Source organism: Dermacentor silvarum, chromosome 4 (assembly GCF_013339745.2).
Source record: "Dermacentor silvarum isolate Dsil-2018 chromosome 4, BIME_Dsil_1.4, whole genome shotgun sequence".
NCBI lineage: Eukaryota > Metazoa > Arthropoda > Arachnida > Ixodida > Ixodidae > Dermacentor > Dermacentor silvarum.
Genome location: NC_051157.2, coordinates 56,606,877 through 56,624,143, shown reverse-complemented (window position 1 = coordinate 56,624,143; position 17,267 = coordinate 56,606,877).

Sequence of the window (17,267 nt, the reverse complement as noted above, 5' to 3'; positions counted from 1 at the left end):
TCGTATCTTGCACCGGGATTTTTTTTTATTTTCTTCCTTGAACAGCTTGGCTAACATTAGGTGGGACAAACGCATAGGATCCCTCCAATTTGCATGCAGTAATCGTGAGGTATTTCAGGAATTTTAGTTTTTAGCTACGAACTTATATCTTTAGGAGAGGTCCCCAAAGCTAATAGAACTACAACAGCGTATACCACGAGCTCCCTCCGTTTTCCTCTTAAGACCTATTTGAGGTAAACTAGGAAACTTTGTGTCTAAAAGGAAATGGAAACAAATTGAAATAAATTAAATGCTGCATTATTTTTTTATTCAGTGTGTGACGCTGTATGTTTGACTTCATTCATAGAACAACTTTTGTTAAGTAGACTACTGAAGGCACAATGGGCAGGTAGCTGTGACGTCCAATACGACGCACACGATATTTCCCTCCTTCTCTTAATCTTTTCCTTTTTTTTTACAGCGAAGCTGTTAAGGGCTCACTCTTCGATGTCGCGACCGGCAATAGAAAAAGTACAGCAGATCCACGAGGTGAATGATGATGAGATTGGGCGAAGCTCCTGGAAGTAATCATCGGTAAAACCGTGAAAGTTCTTCCGTTAATTCGCCCGATAAAATTGACGTGAAACGATTGATTAAATGTTTCCTTTCCAAAGCGGCATGCATTTCTTCGTAGCGTTGCTTGAGGTTAATTCTGACGATATGCCTTTTCTGCCGCGTCTTCAGTAGGTCGGTGTGTGCTCGTATGGATAAGGATCCTTATCCATACGAGCACACACCGACGGCAACGAGCATCGTCAACTACAAACCTCTGGCGTCTTTCGTTAAGCAGCTGGCATCTTTTCGTTTTGCTTTAGAAACATCTGGAGTCTTTTCGTTTTGCTTTAGAAAACATCTGGCGTGTTTCGTTGGTTTATTTCATAAATCAACGGCCTTTTCAACAATACGTTTAGTTTATACCGACATCTGGTACTAGCGTTAAGACTGGTTACAGACTACGACGGGGACGAACGGGTGCCGCTATAAGGAGCTTCGCCCCTAAAACGCCGGAAGCGTTCTCCGGAAGCGGAACCGGAAGTGGAAACGGAAGCGGAACCGGAAGTGTAACCGGAAGCGGAAGTCGGCTTCCGGTTATACTATACATATATATGTATATATGGGTATACATACATATAGGGACACACAACGCCATCTATTGAGCAATTCATAAAACTAGACGTGGCTACCTACTACGACGGGGACGAACGGGTGCCGCTATAAGGAGCTTCGCCCCTAAAAATTGTCGCATTTTCACCCGAAGGGCAAAGCATCAATTGCGATAGCAACTTAGTAGAGAGCTAAACGGAGTACGGATAGTAGTTTAATCAGCTGTATAAACTTGGACATGCAGCAGCACCAGCAACGCGCAGAACTGTTGTCGACGCCGTCGCAGTTTCGCCCGCGTTCGCACCGAACGCGTGCGGCGTCAGTGACTGTTTCCAGGGCCTCTGAGGGCGGCTCGGAGGTTTTCGACGAGAGAGAGACAGATTGTGGTTGTGAAGAGAGGCGCTATTCGAGATCAGAACAGGAAACTCGTCGAGCAGCGTCGGAAGCCTTTACAACCTTCTCACCTCGCAACGTTTTGTAGCGTTAGCTACACTGGCCTAGCCAAGCCCGTTTCGCGCGGCACATCAAGAGCCGTGCTGCGCATGCGCAAGGATCAGTGATGTCACACGGCTTGCGCACCGGAGCCGGCACCTCTCGCGCACTCCGCCGCCGCCGCCGCCGCATTCCAGAGGAGTGACGTCGTAGCCGTGGTAGACGCACTGGCGCCGGCGCGCGCTCGCTGCGCAGTCGCCGTCTGACACTGCGCTGGAGCCGCTGCGCTTCTGACTGGCGTTTGCCAGTGTGGTATAGCCATGGAGAAGGAGAGCGCAAATGCTGCTCAACAGCGCAGAAGAACGGAGAAGCTTGACTCAGGAGAATAATCTTATCTTAAGAATAATCTTAAGAATAAGCTAAGAATAATCAGCTGAACCTTTGCTAACGCTACGTATATCCTGCCATAGCCGAGCTAAGCCACTGCAACTTTTTTATATAAATACGCATTTGGTGCCGCAGCTAAATGTCGCCTCCCCTCCCTCCCTCCCTCCCGTCCCCCACTGCCTTTCGCGCGACGGAAAAAGTCGCGTTTACTCTCTCTCTTTCTCTCTCTCTCTCTCTCTATATATATATATATATATGATTGTAAACTAGGAAAGAGACGCTTAATTCTGCAGCCCTTCAGGGAGCATGGCTACAGAATTCCACTACACTGTAGCACGGAGCAGAACGCGCGTTTGTTCTCCGCCGTTCGTTCGCTCCCCGTGAAAGCGCGCGTCCCTCGCGCCCTTTCACTCTCACATACAGCGTCCGGGGCGCGGCGACGATTTCATCGCCGTTCACGTCATACGGAACCTCACGGCGACGGCGACGTCGACGGCGTGATGATGATAAAAACTGTTATTGAAAATAAGAAAATAAAGCTTAGGTTACGGAAGACATGGTCAGTTCCCTAGTCCTGGACACCGTTCGCAAAAGCCGTTGGCCGTGCTCTTTCGATGAGAGATCGTTGCTCCTCGTGGTCCGAGCTAGACAGGGCCGCCTCCCAGTCCTCCCACGTTGGCTGATTTATTATTGCGATAGCAATTATATGGACACTTCCACCGGATTTGTGCCGTCGCTGTCGCCGTCGTCGTCGCCGTCACCGTGAGGTTCCGTATAGATAAAATCTTCGCCGCGCGCCGTATGCCCGAGCGGAAGCGTGCGGGGACGCACGCTGTCACGGAGAGCGAACGCACTCAATCTTCCACGCGCAAGCAAGGAAGCGGGAAGCGAGCGCCGGTGGGAGCGGGGGGGGGGGGGGGGGGGCGCATTTCTACTCTGCCAACAACCGCGCTCGTCGCTCGCTCGCACCGTCTCTTATCTCCACACGGCTCCGCCCTTTATGCGCTGTGCATTCGCCGCTCAGTTTCCGTTGAAGCGATAGAGCGCACGTACCTTCGCCCGCTGCGGCGTATATGCGCTTGCTGCCAGCGTTTTGACAGTCGTTGTCTGCAGTCATTCAGTGTGATCTATTCATGTTTGTTTGTGCGCGCTCACACCACAGTTAGTAATAGTCGGCCCACATTTTCAAACGCACGCTACACATGCAATGCTGCCCGGATCGGCAGTGCAGCGCTACAGGTGTGTCCCTTCGCACGCGCTGCCCACGGGAAGCGCTTCTCATCAACACCACCGTTTCACACGCGCCTTCTCGTGGTCATCGAGTCTCTCTTCATGTCGGTCTACTTACGCCGCAGCACACCTGCTTACTTTGCTCATGTTTACTACAATTCATATTGCTACTAAAGCCGCTCACCTTACTTCGTATGACATTGCTGTGTTGCTATCGCATTCATTGCTTCGCCCTTAGGGCGAAACTGTGACATTTTTATGGTAATACTGCTATTTTTCTCACAAGCCCATATCATATGGTATAAGTCTGCTTTTTGGCCACAAAATTTGCACTGCGCCGAAAAAGACTAGGGCTCTATGGCGTGAAGCCTAGATGGATTATTAAATGACATAGTTTGAAGCCGACGGAGGTGAGACTCTTCTAATTTATTAAGACCCCTAGCGGGCCCTGGCAGTGTCCGCCTCTCAAGGCGCAGATGCTGTGGTATCTCCGAGTATGTTGTTAACGGCAAGGGGGAGACGAAGTCAGCAAAGGAGGACGTAGAAGGATCCCGGGGAAGAAAAGCTCGGGCTGAAGTATGTGCACACTCGTTTCCCTCCACCCCCTCGTGCGCCGACGGCAAAAATCCTCTTTGAGTGTCCATATTATTGCTGTCGCAATACAAAACACCCTTTTTTTCCTCCTTTTCCGAGTGCAGAGTAGCCAAGTGGGCTCACTCCTGATATACCTCCCCGCCTTTCTTTAATATTCGTCTGTCTCTACTCTCTCCCAGAATGTTCGCTTGCGCTTCTTTTTCTTTTATACGTGTGTTGTATACTTACTACTCTATACCTTCTTTTAACAACTCCCCTCCCTGCAGTGTAGCGAAAGGTATCCGGGCCACGTCAGCCAATCAGAATATAGAACCAGGAGAAGGGCTCCTTTATTCCCAGCTGCATTTCCCCCTCCGCGCGAAGCCGACTGCAAGGAAGCTTCGTGGATGCATCAGTGCGCATGAAGGGCGCGTTTTCCTCTGCCCTTCTCTTGAACACGCAGCCGGCATTCATTACTGATAGGCTGACAGGAGCCCTAGCTTGCGTTACACTGAACGGATTATTGTAAGAGCCGTCTTGATAACTAGATCCCAAAGATAAGGTCCATAAAATACGTACGAAGAGCGACCGAAAGGGAAGGAGATTTCCAAGTAGTGGCTTTAACTTCAAGTGCATCGCGTTGAGTTACGAAATAGACCTCTTCTAACGTAAACCTGCCAAGAGGGCACCGAGAAATACAAAAACAGGCTAAGTAATCGAAGCTGCAAACAATGACGTAGAAATTTTATAGGTATGGGGCTAAAAACACATATTAGGGGCACAAAAAGCAAATAATGATGAAAAATGTGTTAGAAAAAGGCCGCGATAATAGCTCACGGATGGGCGATGAGCAAAGGTTCGAAGACGTTCCGCCGCAATTTTAATCGAGTCAACGACAGCTTTTCTGTCTCTTTTGTCGATTGCCGAAAGGAGGTTCACAAGGACCTCTCAAACATTTTTACTTTCATTTTTTTTTCACCCTTCAATTTACGCTTGATCCTTGCTATTGCCTCACGACAGTGGAGCCCGAGCTTATAGGACTCCTTACGCTGACTGCGTCTTGAGAAATTCCACCGGCTCCCCTTCGCGCCGGCTTTCCGTATCTGGCGAGCAAACAGCGCAAGAGCGGCGACAGCCCGCTAGTCATCCAGAGAAGCCGAAGCGCGAAATGGAGGACGTTTTAGGACGAGCTTTCACCGCGCTGATTTCGCCATGCATTATAGCTAGACTTGCGCTGGTTGCTTGCCAAACTGTTTAAACTGTATTGTATACACACTGCAGCCCGTTCAGGTTTGGTCGTGGTTTTAATTTCTGCCGATAGAAAACGCCTGTCAGTGCGTAGCGATGTTCTCTGGCGCTGCAAATATTGGTCGACAGCACTTGGAGTGCTGCCTAACTCATCTTCGCACGCGTAATTTGGATGAGAGAAGCGACACGTGGCCGCCAATTCGAACGAACAATGGCAGTACCCTCCGGCGTACTTCAATATAAAGCGCTGCGCTGCACTCAATATTTTTATAATATGCATATGTAATGTTGAATGTGCTGTTCAAATGATTTTGCTCTTATCGTCATAAAATTATGTAATTGCTCACCTGCGCCAAGTGTTAATATTTTCGCATATTCTTTCGCTCTAGCTTCTTAGCCGGACCACATTCACTCTTTCCACTTAAGTTATTCACCAGTAAAATTGAATTTAAAGGTGAGCAAGTTTGTCCGCTGCACTATTCATCCGTATTATTTTAAACTATAGATGCTGCTTCGTTACTGTGGATGGCTACAGACGCCGTAAACATTTAAAGTTATCAGTAATAAAGCTTGTTTTCCAATGACCTACTGAACTTAGGAGACATTCAGAAATGGCCAAATCGCTATTCACAAACTGTCAAAGTGTCACCTTATCTATCGAAGAAAGATATAGTTAACGTAGATGTTTTTGTCTTGTTATTTTCCTCTGACGTGCTAAGCTGTCTTGATGTCGCCCATTGAAGTACTGACATTGAAACTACGGCGCCTGACATTGAAGTTCAATTTCGTAATAATTTTTGTGAAGTAATATTCCCTAATGCCATAATGAAACATTATGATTTAAGCACATCATTTTAGCCTAAATGTGTTCCCCCTCTTCTTCGAATTTCTAGCAGACCAAACGACACCTTCTGTTACCTATAGAACATCCGACTCCTTTCAGTCATGCATAATCTTACACAGCGACAGGCACATTGGTTCCCTAACATAACTTTGACTGCTTCCCGATGTGGAAATCAAATTACGACTTTAAATACAGTGATCCCCATTAACATTTAGTTCTCGCGTCCAATCAGGTGAACGAAGCATGGAAGCCTTGATGCAGAGGAAACAACCTTACAATACGTATACTATAAAAAAAAGTTTACGATTTTTTATTATATGGTATATGCTACACAGTTCTTTAGCGAATTAAATAGATGCAGTCATGTGTTGGCCTATTCGCGAAAACCCAGCGTTTCTCCTCGCGCCGTAATCTAATTCTGCTTTTCAATTTTCTTGAAAGTGTGAACCACTACTCCAGCAACACGTGGGTATAAATCAAGTTTTCTGCCATAGGCTATATCTAACAAGTGATCCGCATGCAATTATGATGACATTTAATGACCAGATTGAAGCCTACTGTTTCGAAATTATGTATAACGGAACAAAAATAGCGCTAGTAAGAACTGTCGCAGCATCCGTAGCAACTAATGTGCGTCAGTGTCCGTTCTAATTTATTCCTGCGAAGGCGCCGTGTGCTATCTACGAGAAAGATTCCAAGCAAAAAGTTATCAGAGAATTTTAGCGTCATTTTCTTGAGAACGCAATGACTAGTGCTGTCCTAAACATAAAATGTCGCAGTGGTAGTCGCAGCATTTGATTTAAAAGTAAGCTGTTTTCATCTCTTAAGTGTACAGTTCGTGAATGTGCTCATGGCTGCTGCAGAACCGGACAAAGAGGGGATAAAAAATAAATAATAAACTGAATTCTGGGGTTTCACGCGCCATATTTAGGATACGATTATGACGCACGCGTAGTCGGGAACTCCAGAATAATTTCGACGACGCAGCGTAACCCCACATAGCCCCTAAGCTATCATGCTGGCTTAGCGGCTAAAAGGCAGCAGTGTTCTCAGTAAAACAGAGGAAACCGCATTAGCAAAGCTTATCAAGATTTCACTAGGATGGACTGTTCAGCAACTCGGTATTTTATTATTTATTCATAGTTGGCACTTCGTTTGATTGGTTAGTATTGGGAAACTAAAGTACTCCGGTGAGAAAACATGGAGAGGGGAGACATAGAGGTGGTGTATGTCTCCCCTCTCCACAACAACAAAATGCTGACAGCAACAACAATAAGAACAACAAAAGGATGCTGACACATCGCGTATGTCACGTATGCTTGACGAAATAATTAAGAACATTTTTCGAGGTGTTTTAGTGTAGTACCCATGTGTGAAAAAAAAAGAACTACTCCTAATGTGAGCATAGGCTTGTTTTAGAAGTAGTTCTTGGTTGTTTATTTAAATAGCTAGATACATAAATAACGAAAAAGGAAGGGAATGAAAATTGCTGCTGACCACAGTAACTGTCTCGCGCAGTCCGCTTTCACCTGAACCATGGTCAGCAGTGGCACATGTGTAAATGCTTGGCAAGCCAGAACTGATGTTGAAGCGAAATTGAACTTCTTGGGCAACTTGGTAGGGTTTTCTAAACATTGTTTTGGGGTAATAGATGCGACATACGAACGGAAGGACACACACCGAGAGACACAAAGTGCCAACAAACAATTCATTTAATGAAGCAAAAGAGCTTCATTAAATCAAAAGGCTTGACAGTGGTGGCTTTTTTTGTTTTGCTCCAGCTTTGCCTCAAAGACGTTCATTAGTGTAAGACAGGATTTCTGTAGCGCGAAAATTCAGAAAAAAAAACCCAGTGAAAGATAAGAGCAGACAGAAAGATAGGCGCTGTCTTTCTGTCTGCTCTTCCCTTTTAAATATTTTTCCTTACATGACTTATTGCGCTACAAAAATAACGTCTTACAGTAGACTCCTACTCACTATAGAAGAAGTAACCTTGCAGTACAAGTGATTCGGTGTGTATCCTTTCCTTCGCATGCCCCACCTAGCGCTCAAAAACAATGTTTAGTAGAAGCAAAAGACAAAGAGAGATCCTGCCTGGAAGTTCTCGCATCACTGCGACGTGACTTCATGGATATTCACACGGTCTTCTCGGGCCTACTTTGATTCTTTTATGGCCAAAGATCAACAGCACTGCACTCTAGGGGATTTCAAGGATGAACTTATCAATTTTGGATAACTTTTACGGTGCATAAATGGCCAAAATAATAAGAAAAAGAAATGGTTGAAAATTCGCGACGTCGAACTTACGTACTAGCGCTGGGATTGTGGCACGAAATTCGAAAGAAAATGTGTCAGTCACCTTCACTTTATGTTGTAGTAATCAACATCTTTTCTCAAAATCACGAAAACGGGAGTTTAGGAAGGAACATTTGTTAGCCTAAACTGATTTAGTGTTGTTCTTTAGTGTACCTTGAAAAACAAAAGAAGCAAGCAAGGCACGTGTCCAACAGTGATGATCTATGTAGTTGAACGCTTCAGTATGAAGGGAGACGAATGCTTGGCTCACGCACAGAACGGAATTAATGATGATATGTGTCACAAAAATTTCTCGCATGCCTCAGTTAGGCCGAAGTGCCATCCACAATAAGGCGTCAGCTCCCTCTCTTGATTACGCGAACAAAATGGTTCTACGTTCAAATAATGACTGACAAGAGTGCGGTATGGACTTTTCCAAGAGATTTGTCAAAATAGTAACACTTAGAACTTCTCAATAAATCTCAATACACATTGAAGTAAGTTCTTTAAGTTGGCTGTAACGTGGTCGTAACTGGCTCCATGTAACGCTTGACAGACTTTTATTTGCTTTATCGTAAATACTACTACTATAACCCATCAGACCTGCCAGTTAGTTTGTAACTTAAGTTAAGCGACTCTTGAATCTTGTAATTGTTGCCTAACTTATTTTTACCAAATGCATCAACAGCGTAACGTAATTTCTGGGTCCTCCTTTGGTCAACTATCTTCTTTTGGTAAGCATCGGAGGCATCTTTCTCACTGCCATCGTATGCCAAATAAATTATACTGTAAAGAACATTGTAGCAAATGATGGGAGATATCCTAAAAGCTTTATTTCCAAGCATATGACCGCGAAAATGACCGCAGGCTGTCATTTTATAAGGCGCACACTAGACATGGCAGCCAATAGAATCCGTTAATATTACGAGAAATTGCCTTTTTTAACGTATTATATGTGGATCTATCATTCCCTGCTTGTTTAAGGCGATAGAAATGATTTGTCAGAATTACGCCAATGCCTTTTCAAAAACAGTAATAATATAGCCCTTAAAGCGACAGCTCGTTTTTACAGTGTACATGTACTCCTCACTTCAGTTATGGTTAACTCTGCCGTTCTTATTTCTCGTCCCTTTTTTGAAGGGATTACACTGATTTCGCGAACCTTAAAGCTCATCTCAGCAGCTAGCCCTAATTTTGAAGTCGTCAACGTGCAACGCGGGTGTATGTTGAGATCTGTTGGATGGTCACAACGTAAACCTGACTTTGAGATGCGCACATCAGAATAACTCGTGCCCGAACAACTCAACTATAGAGTCGTGCTCGCCTAGGGCTAGCTTATCGCTGACTTTTTAATTTAAAACCATCGTATAGTATGCGATATAGTAATTGTGGATGTGATAAGTTATTTATAGTATTGATAGTATTAGTTATTAGATGATATGAGATGATATATGCTATTAGTTATTAGATGATAGTTATAGATAAGTATTGATAGTATGATATAGTTATTGTGGATATAGTTATTCTGGATGTGATAAAGCTGCAAGTTCTGCTGTAACTAGAGCAAGGATATTTCAGTGTGTACCACTAACAGAAAACGACGACTTAAAACACCCTTTCGTTTCACAGATGAGCCATAAATGGCGTCAATGGAAAAACGCCGCAAGAATAAAATTCAGCCTGGATGCCTGCTAGCTCATTGTGTTACAGATGTGCCTGATAGCACTGGTTATTGTATCTAGGAACCCGGGCACACTTCGCTATGTGGCGTGGCAGCTGTCGGCTCAGAATTCAATATGCTAAGCCTACTGTACGCCAACATTTAGAGGAAACGTGCCTCTGAGCATGCCTTCTTGTACGTGAGTTTCGCTCTTTAGAATTCGCTTTCACGGCTAATTTCTTTTAGTTATCGCCCGTGCGCCAAGCGAAGGTCGCCTATCGACATGTAGACAAGGGGATGCCTGCCACCTAGTACTAACAGCAGCGATAGTCTTCACTGCAAGAAGACATTTAAAAAAGGTGGTAGCTTGGTAACCAGGCTCCGAGCACTGACAAGCAAGTTTTCCGGAACTAGCAACCTCTTTCACTCTAATGCGAATGCACTCACCTGCACACCGTTTCTGCGCTCTAGACAAGTGAGATCGAAGACAACACAGCACCGCGGTTCACGCGCTCACTCCGTATTCACGTCAGAACGAAGATCTTCGAAGCTTGTGCAATGGGATCATTCGTGCGGATATAGACTAGTCGTGCCGGGCCCAAAAAGAAGTACCAACTGGGTTCGTGGAATAAATATACCAAACAGCATGCTCAGCAACGCCAAAAACACATTCACAAATTTTACAGCGTCACAATGTGCAGAAAAGAGAACCAACTCTTCATGACAAAAACCAGTACTTGACAAGAGCGACAGACCTGTTTGCTATTGCAGCTATATCCTCGACGTGCTGTTTTGTACAAGTATTTCTCACGAAATGTGTCGCTGGTTCTGATATGTCTCTGTTTAGATTGCTTCCGTTCGTTTTTACTTTTCTAAGCCTGACATCGTGAGGGGGTTTTCGTTCACCTTGTTGACTCTGCATTACAAATCCGGAAAGGCGAGTCTAGGGCACACACATTTCCTTAACAAAACTTGCTGGAAGGGTGCGGAAAAATCCTTTGTTTGCGCGAAAGCTTACCCAGGCATGAAGCCACACATAAAAAAAAAGGAAGCGCGCAGCGTCGCTAGAAAAAGGAGCAAAATAATTTTGCGCCATAGATAGGCTAGCTCTTTGCTTGCTTCAGTCTCCATGTGTTCCGCATCTCCTTACCGTGCTCACTGCGTTTCACGAAAGATCGCGCGTCTCTTCGTAAGACATATACACGAGCAGGATTTGAGAACCGCACTACGAAGAAATATGAGCCGCGCAAAGGATTCGTAAAGTTACGAAAAAAGAAAGAAAGAACAGAAAATTTGTCTGTTCAAAGATACGGGGTTATTGTTTGTTCGTTTGTTTGAGTGTTTGTTCGTTTGTTCTGGTGTAACATTTGTGTGTGTGTGTGTTTGTGTGAATGGGGTGGTTGGCAATTCCACCTCATGGAAGAGGAGGCATTTTAATGCGACGTTACGGTTGGCGCATCTTTCGCCTGCTCTCTTCTTAGCTTGGAAAGGCAAATCGGACGCAATATACAATGTCGAGATTACGAGATCTCATTTCTTTGGTTGCGATTTGCGTCCTCATATCGGTGCGGCTGCAAGAAGACCGTTGTAAAGAAGCGGCACTGGAGGTAACGCGTATAGGAGCGTCATATGGAGAGTATCAAATTTCGCCAAGAATGATTTGGTAAGGCAGCACTATAGAAACAGGAATGGCCAGGCTCTCTGAACTGTGAACGACGACCTATAGGGATTAAGCTCCCACTTCATGTTTATCTCTGTTGAGAGGAGTGCAAACGACCCAAAATTGTATGAACTTGATGGCATCCGGAGTGTTTGAGACTGCATTTTTGTTTCCAGTACCGACACGAGAGAGTTCCAGAATTTATGTATCTCAAGCCTAGTCATTATAATGACGCGGATGGTTTACAAATACAGCCAGCTGATATGCCATTTGTGTCATAGCACCTGTCTTGGAGCACATTATCTAATCCTAAATATAGGCACCTATGCTCACCGTCTACAAGTGGCCAAATTTTAATTTATTTTTCAAAAAGGCGAAAAAATAGCATGTACTATTAAAGCCATTTCTGTTCTGTCTGTCTTTTCTAAAACCATTGAAAAATTAATACACAAACGAATTACGTGATTCAATTCGAAACACAATATTGTGGCGCCTTGTAAATTAGGTTTTACGAAACAAACGTTCAACAGAAAGTGCTCTTCTTTTTCAAAAAGAAACTATTTGTGGTGCTTTCGAAAGCGAACTGTATGCCCTAGGAATTTTCGTCGACTACTCCAAGGTCGCTGATACAATTAACCACATTACTCTACTAAAAGAAAACAGAACATTATGGATTCCACTGAATTTTTCTTTCATGTTATACAGACCTACCTTTTTCATCGCCAACAAAGTGTTGAAATGAATGACTGTAGGTATACCGTCAGACCAATGACAGCTGCCGTGCCTCAAGGTAGTATCCTTGTACCGGTACTTTTAAACCTTGTAAATTGTGGTCAAACTACTCAATTTTCGTTTATGCAGAGGATAACAGCTTCATTTGCAGACCCCAGTCTACCTGTATTCAGCGTTGCTAAATACCTGAAGCACACATATTTTTTTAATGAACGTCTCGAAAACAACATCCATATTTTCCGATCCGAAAAATAAGCCCGTTACGTTGGACATAGCCTTCGCTTTTTGTTTATCTTCCATTGATATTATACCTGTAGTAAAAAGCCTGCGTATTAATTTTGAAGAAGACATGCTTTGGAATGCATAGATAGAATATTTGAACTCTAAGCCCTCTATGGCACCGTTGGCATTTTATCGCGCCTGCGCTTTCTCTTGCCGCTACATGTAAAACTCCTGTTACACAATTTCCTTTTCTTGCCAACACTGACATACTCCCTGCTTGTGACTGTGCCAGCTTGTGGGGTACCACTATAGTTTCTAACATATCTAAAATACACAGACTACAAAAGAAAGTTGTGCAAATAATTGCAACTTTACAACGTGACTCACATACTAAACGCAATTTTGATGTCCTCAATTGGCAGCCAGTTCCTGACATGCATAATTTACTCTAAGTGAAACGTCATCACAATTGTTTGAAACATGATAAACTAGGGGAATGAACTACATAGACGTGTACATAAACTCATGTAGCAAACAGATCTGGAACACACCCTCTACACACGTACTAATTATGACCATCAAATGATGCGATACTTACTTCCACAAGCTCTATACTCCACAGCACACTGAAATGGTGCGCATTGATTGTTATATTACAAGAACGCTATCTTTTGCTTGTATTGTATTATGTATCTGCTGTATGTGATAGGTTAATTGTGCTGCGATTGCGTTGTAAACTGGGTGCAAGCCTTAGTCAAGATGCTTTTTGCTCGCATACGCCCGGCATCAACTTTGTAAATTGTGTTAAATGCGAAGCATTTCTTGGAGAACATTTGCCACTTTGACAGTATCTATCTATCTATCTATCTATCTATCTATCTATCTATCTATCTATCTATCTATCTATCTATCTATCTATCTATCTATCTATCTATCTATCTATCTATTTATCTATCTAGCCACCTACGTCTTGGGGCTCTCATGGTCGTATAGTTAACTTGGTATTTTCCAAAATTGGCATACTTTAACAAGAGTGTATGACGAACATAAATGATAGGTCATGACATGGATGTCATGTCGGTCATAAAGCAGCCGCCTAAAATGACATTGACTCAGTGAAAAAAGATTACCACTCAAAAACTACTCAAATGGGTTCTGACGTAGGTACTGAGTGAAGGAAGCACTAAAGGAGAGGGGTAGAAGTCATAGTCATGAGCATGACTCAGCAAAAATAACAATGACTCAGCGAAAAAAGATTAAAACTTAACAACCGACGGAATGGGTTCGGATTTGGCACTAAGTGAAGGAAAAGGCTAAAGGTCAGTGGTTGAAGTCATAGTCATGAGCATGGCTAAGGCTTTCACCTTAAGTTCTCCTAGGCATTCCTAAAGGGATTCCCGAGGACTCAAGACGTGAATGTCATGACATGCGTGTCATGTAGATCATGAAAGAGCAGCCTACGTCTGGGTGCTCTCATGGTTGTTTTGTTAACTTGGTAGGCTCCCGCCCACTGCTTCGCATAACATAGATTCCCACAGGGCGTGGGACCTGCCGGCTTTTTTATTCTTGGTGCTGAAATAAAGTGACTCGACTGACTTTTGTTTAAGGGAACGCTCTTGCTGCTGGTAAGTTTCTTTTTTATTTTTTAGACCTTAAACACGGTGTAACATATCTTACACCGTGACCTTAACACAAACGTATCTAAAACGTAAACCAAACCATATCCAGGTGTCGCTATGCGTCGATCTTTCTTTCTGAGAAATGTGAATGGTAACGAAGAGCTTATAGATAAGACTTAAGCACCTCTTCTTTTGAAATTAAAGGCCATGCTTTTATCCGTCAGTTATCGCACTCACGACAATGCATGTATTGACTTCCGTAGTCGGTGTCGGTGAAATCTCGGTAGAAATAAAAAATCAAACGCACCTAGGCATGGCAGAAGCACTCAGATACGGCAAAGCACAAATGGCCTAGGTATTCTCTTACAACTTCCAGTGCAAACTGTCGTAGCCTCGTAGCTGGTTCATCAACACTTAAATTGGGGATGTCTTGCGCTTGGCGGCTGCGACCTTAATAAGGGACGTGACACAAAGCAAGCAAATCAAGCTAAGCAATACGTTGGGGCACGATAAAGTGTGACTTCTGGGAAGATGTGCGCACCGTGCAAACCTATTTGAATCTGCAGGCGAGTACCTTTCCGTACTTCTCTGTTCGAACTTATTCAATGGGAAATCTTCGAATTGAGGCGTGCGCTTATTTACGTCACCGTATCCCGCCTCAGCCGTCCTCTCGTTGTGCCACTGTTTCCCTCTTTTTTTGGCGTTTCTTTTGTTCAGTTTCGGTATTATTTGTGCCACCAGGCGGAGCCACAAGAAACCACGAACAAGTGAGAGATTTGAGATGGAAGCACTAGTGAAGAAGGGGATGGACAGATTTTCTAAACATTTCTAAAGCAAAGATTCATTTGGCAGAAAAGCAGAAATGTCGTAAGATACGCATAAATGCCGTAATTGTATTTAAAAAAGTCGCAGTTTCGCCCGAAAGGCGAAGCATCGATTGCGATAGCAAATTAGTGGAGAGCTATACGAAAAAAGGATACTAGTTTAATGGGACGTATAAAGTTGTAAACATTCGCTTACTAAATAAATAGACAAGCACGGTGTCACGCGCGCACAGGTATATACATGACATCTCGCTCGATGACCCTGGAAACTCGGCTGTGAAAACGCCGGAGGGAGAAAGCGCGCCAGCAGCAGCGGGCAAATTGACCTTCGTGCTGTCTATTATTTCGCTTCAACGCGAACTAAACGTCGAAAGCACAGCGCATACGAAGCTACCAGCACACGGCGCATGCACTTTGTCCCAATCGCATATTGCTTTGAAGATGAGGCCCGCGCGGGTGGGCACTTCGCCAATGTCGCAGATCGCTTTCAAGATACGGCGCCCGCGCGACCACGCTGTGAGCAGCAGCCAAGCGAGCATAACGCACCCCTTCCCCTCCCTCTCCCTCTCCATCGCCTCGCCCCCGTGCCTCGAGCGCGAAAGACCGCACGCTTGCGGCTTGCCTTCCTCCCTCGCGTGCGCTACATTGAGCCGTGATTGCCGGCTCACCCTCGTACGCTTTCTCTCACTCACACAATGTACGGCGCGCGGCGACGATTTAATCGCCCTTGGACTTTATACGGAACCTCACGGCGACGGCATAAATACGCTTTGAGTGTCCATATATTTGCTATCGCAATACAATGCGTTGTATTTCTGCCTGCACACACCTCTCAACAATATTAATCCCTGAAGAAGCATCATTCATCGCCTTCGGCCTCATTACACTAAACAACCAACAGCTGCCGGGGATGGGGCTGTGCGCATGTCATCCGCTACTGCTGATATATGCTAACTCGAAGAAGCTTTGCCTTTGATCTGCGTGTTTCTTAATCGTTTTCAATACGTGGTGTCTTTCGCCACTACCTCGCCCACCGCTCTGCCGCTGTAATCACGCACATGTATAGGCCGTGTGATCAAAGGAATGCAATGAATAGTTTCGAAGGAAATTTATGTTTAATAAATACGGCTTTCGACAGACAGTCAGTGGACTGATTGATGGTGGCTTGAACTGGGATGCCGTAGATGTGACGCTACATCTCAAAAAAGAAAGAACACACATTTATGGCCGCGAGTCGCGGAGTATCAGTTTGGCAGCATGCATTACCATGTCGACAGTGAGTGTAAAGTGCATACTGAAAAAAAAAGAAAAAAAATCGGTGGTGTAACATTCTGAAACCACACAGTGGATTAAGATGGACATCATAGTGGAGAGTGCTGGATTAATTTCGACAACCTGGTGTTCTTTACCGTCCACCTAAATTTAAATGCCCGAGCATTTTTGCAGTTCAACCCCCTTGAAATGCCACCGTCATGGACGGGAATTGAACCCGCGATCTGGTGCTCCGCAGGAGTACGCCATAGGCCCTGAGTCGAGCCACCACTTTGGATATCCGTATGCCACTGAAAGATAACGGAAAAACATCAGTCTACTTCGCTACAATTTTTTTCCGAACTACTGGTCAGTCGCACTGCTCAGGTTCCACATTTTGCTTTTCCTAAACATTTTCTTTCAGTCCCATGACAGCTGATGCTGTTCGATTTCATTGACCTGTCCAAAGAAAGAATGCAATAAATATGTTTGATCATCTCGTTCACTATTTAAAAAAGGATCTAAGTGTGTAGTAGCGTTGCGCCCGTTTAGAAGCAAGAAGGTTCAATGTCTGTCCAGACTAATTTCCTCTGGAAGACGGTCGAATGAAATGCAGATGTTGGATTTCTGCAAGAACATAACGAGTGACAGAGCTTGGTTCTACATCTTGCCTAGGGTCGATATACGCAATGCGGTTCTACCCCTATTTTTCACCATTGAGTCCACAAGAGCGATTTCAGGAGGAAATAAAAGTCATTGGGAAACGACAACAATTAAACATTACATTTGAAAGCAGATATGAAGATGACCGCGTAAAAATTACGTTTTAAGTTAAACACCGTTTCAAAACACCATTTTTTGTTCTATAAGAGAAATAAAGACGATCTGGCATATTCCAATGATCTCAAAAGCGTGGCGACTAGCAGAAGTAAAAAAAGACAAACACGAGGAAATGATATATAAGCTACACAGTCGGACATAGTTGGGTGTATAAGAAATAAATTCCTAAGCCATCCATTCCGGATACAAAAAAACTTAGTAAACCAGTGCAACACGTCACTGTTGTGAGCTTATAAACGCTTTTCTATGAGCTGTGATTAAATGGGGAGCTTTCCAGGGCTTTCTTTTTAAAGCTGATAAACTGCTG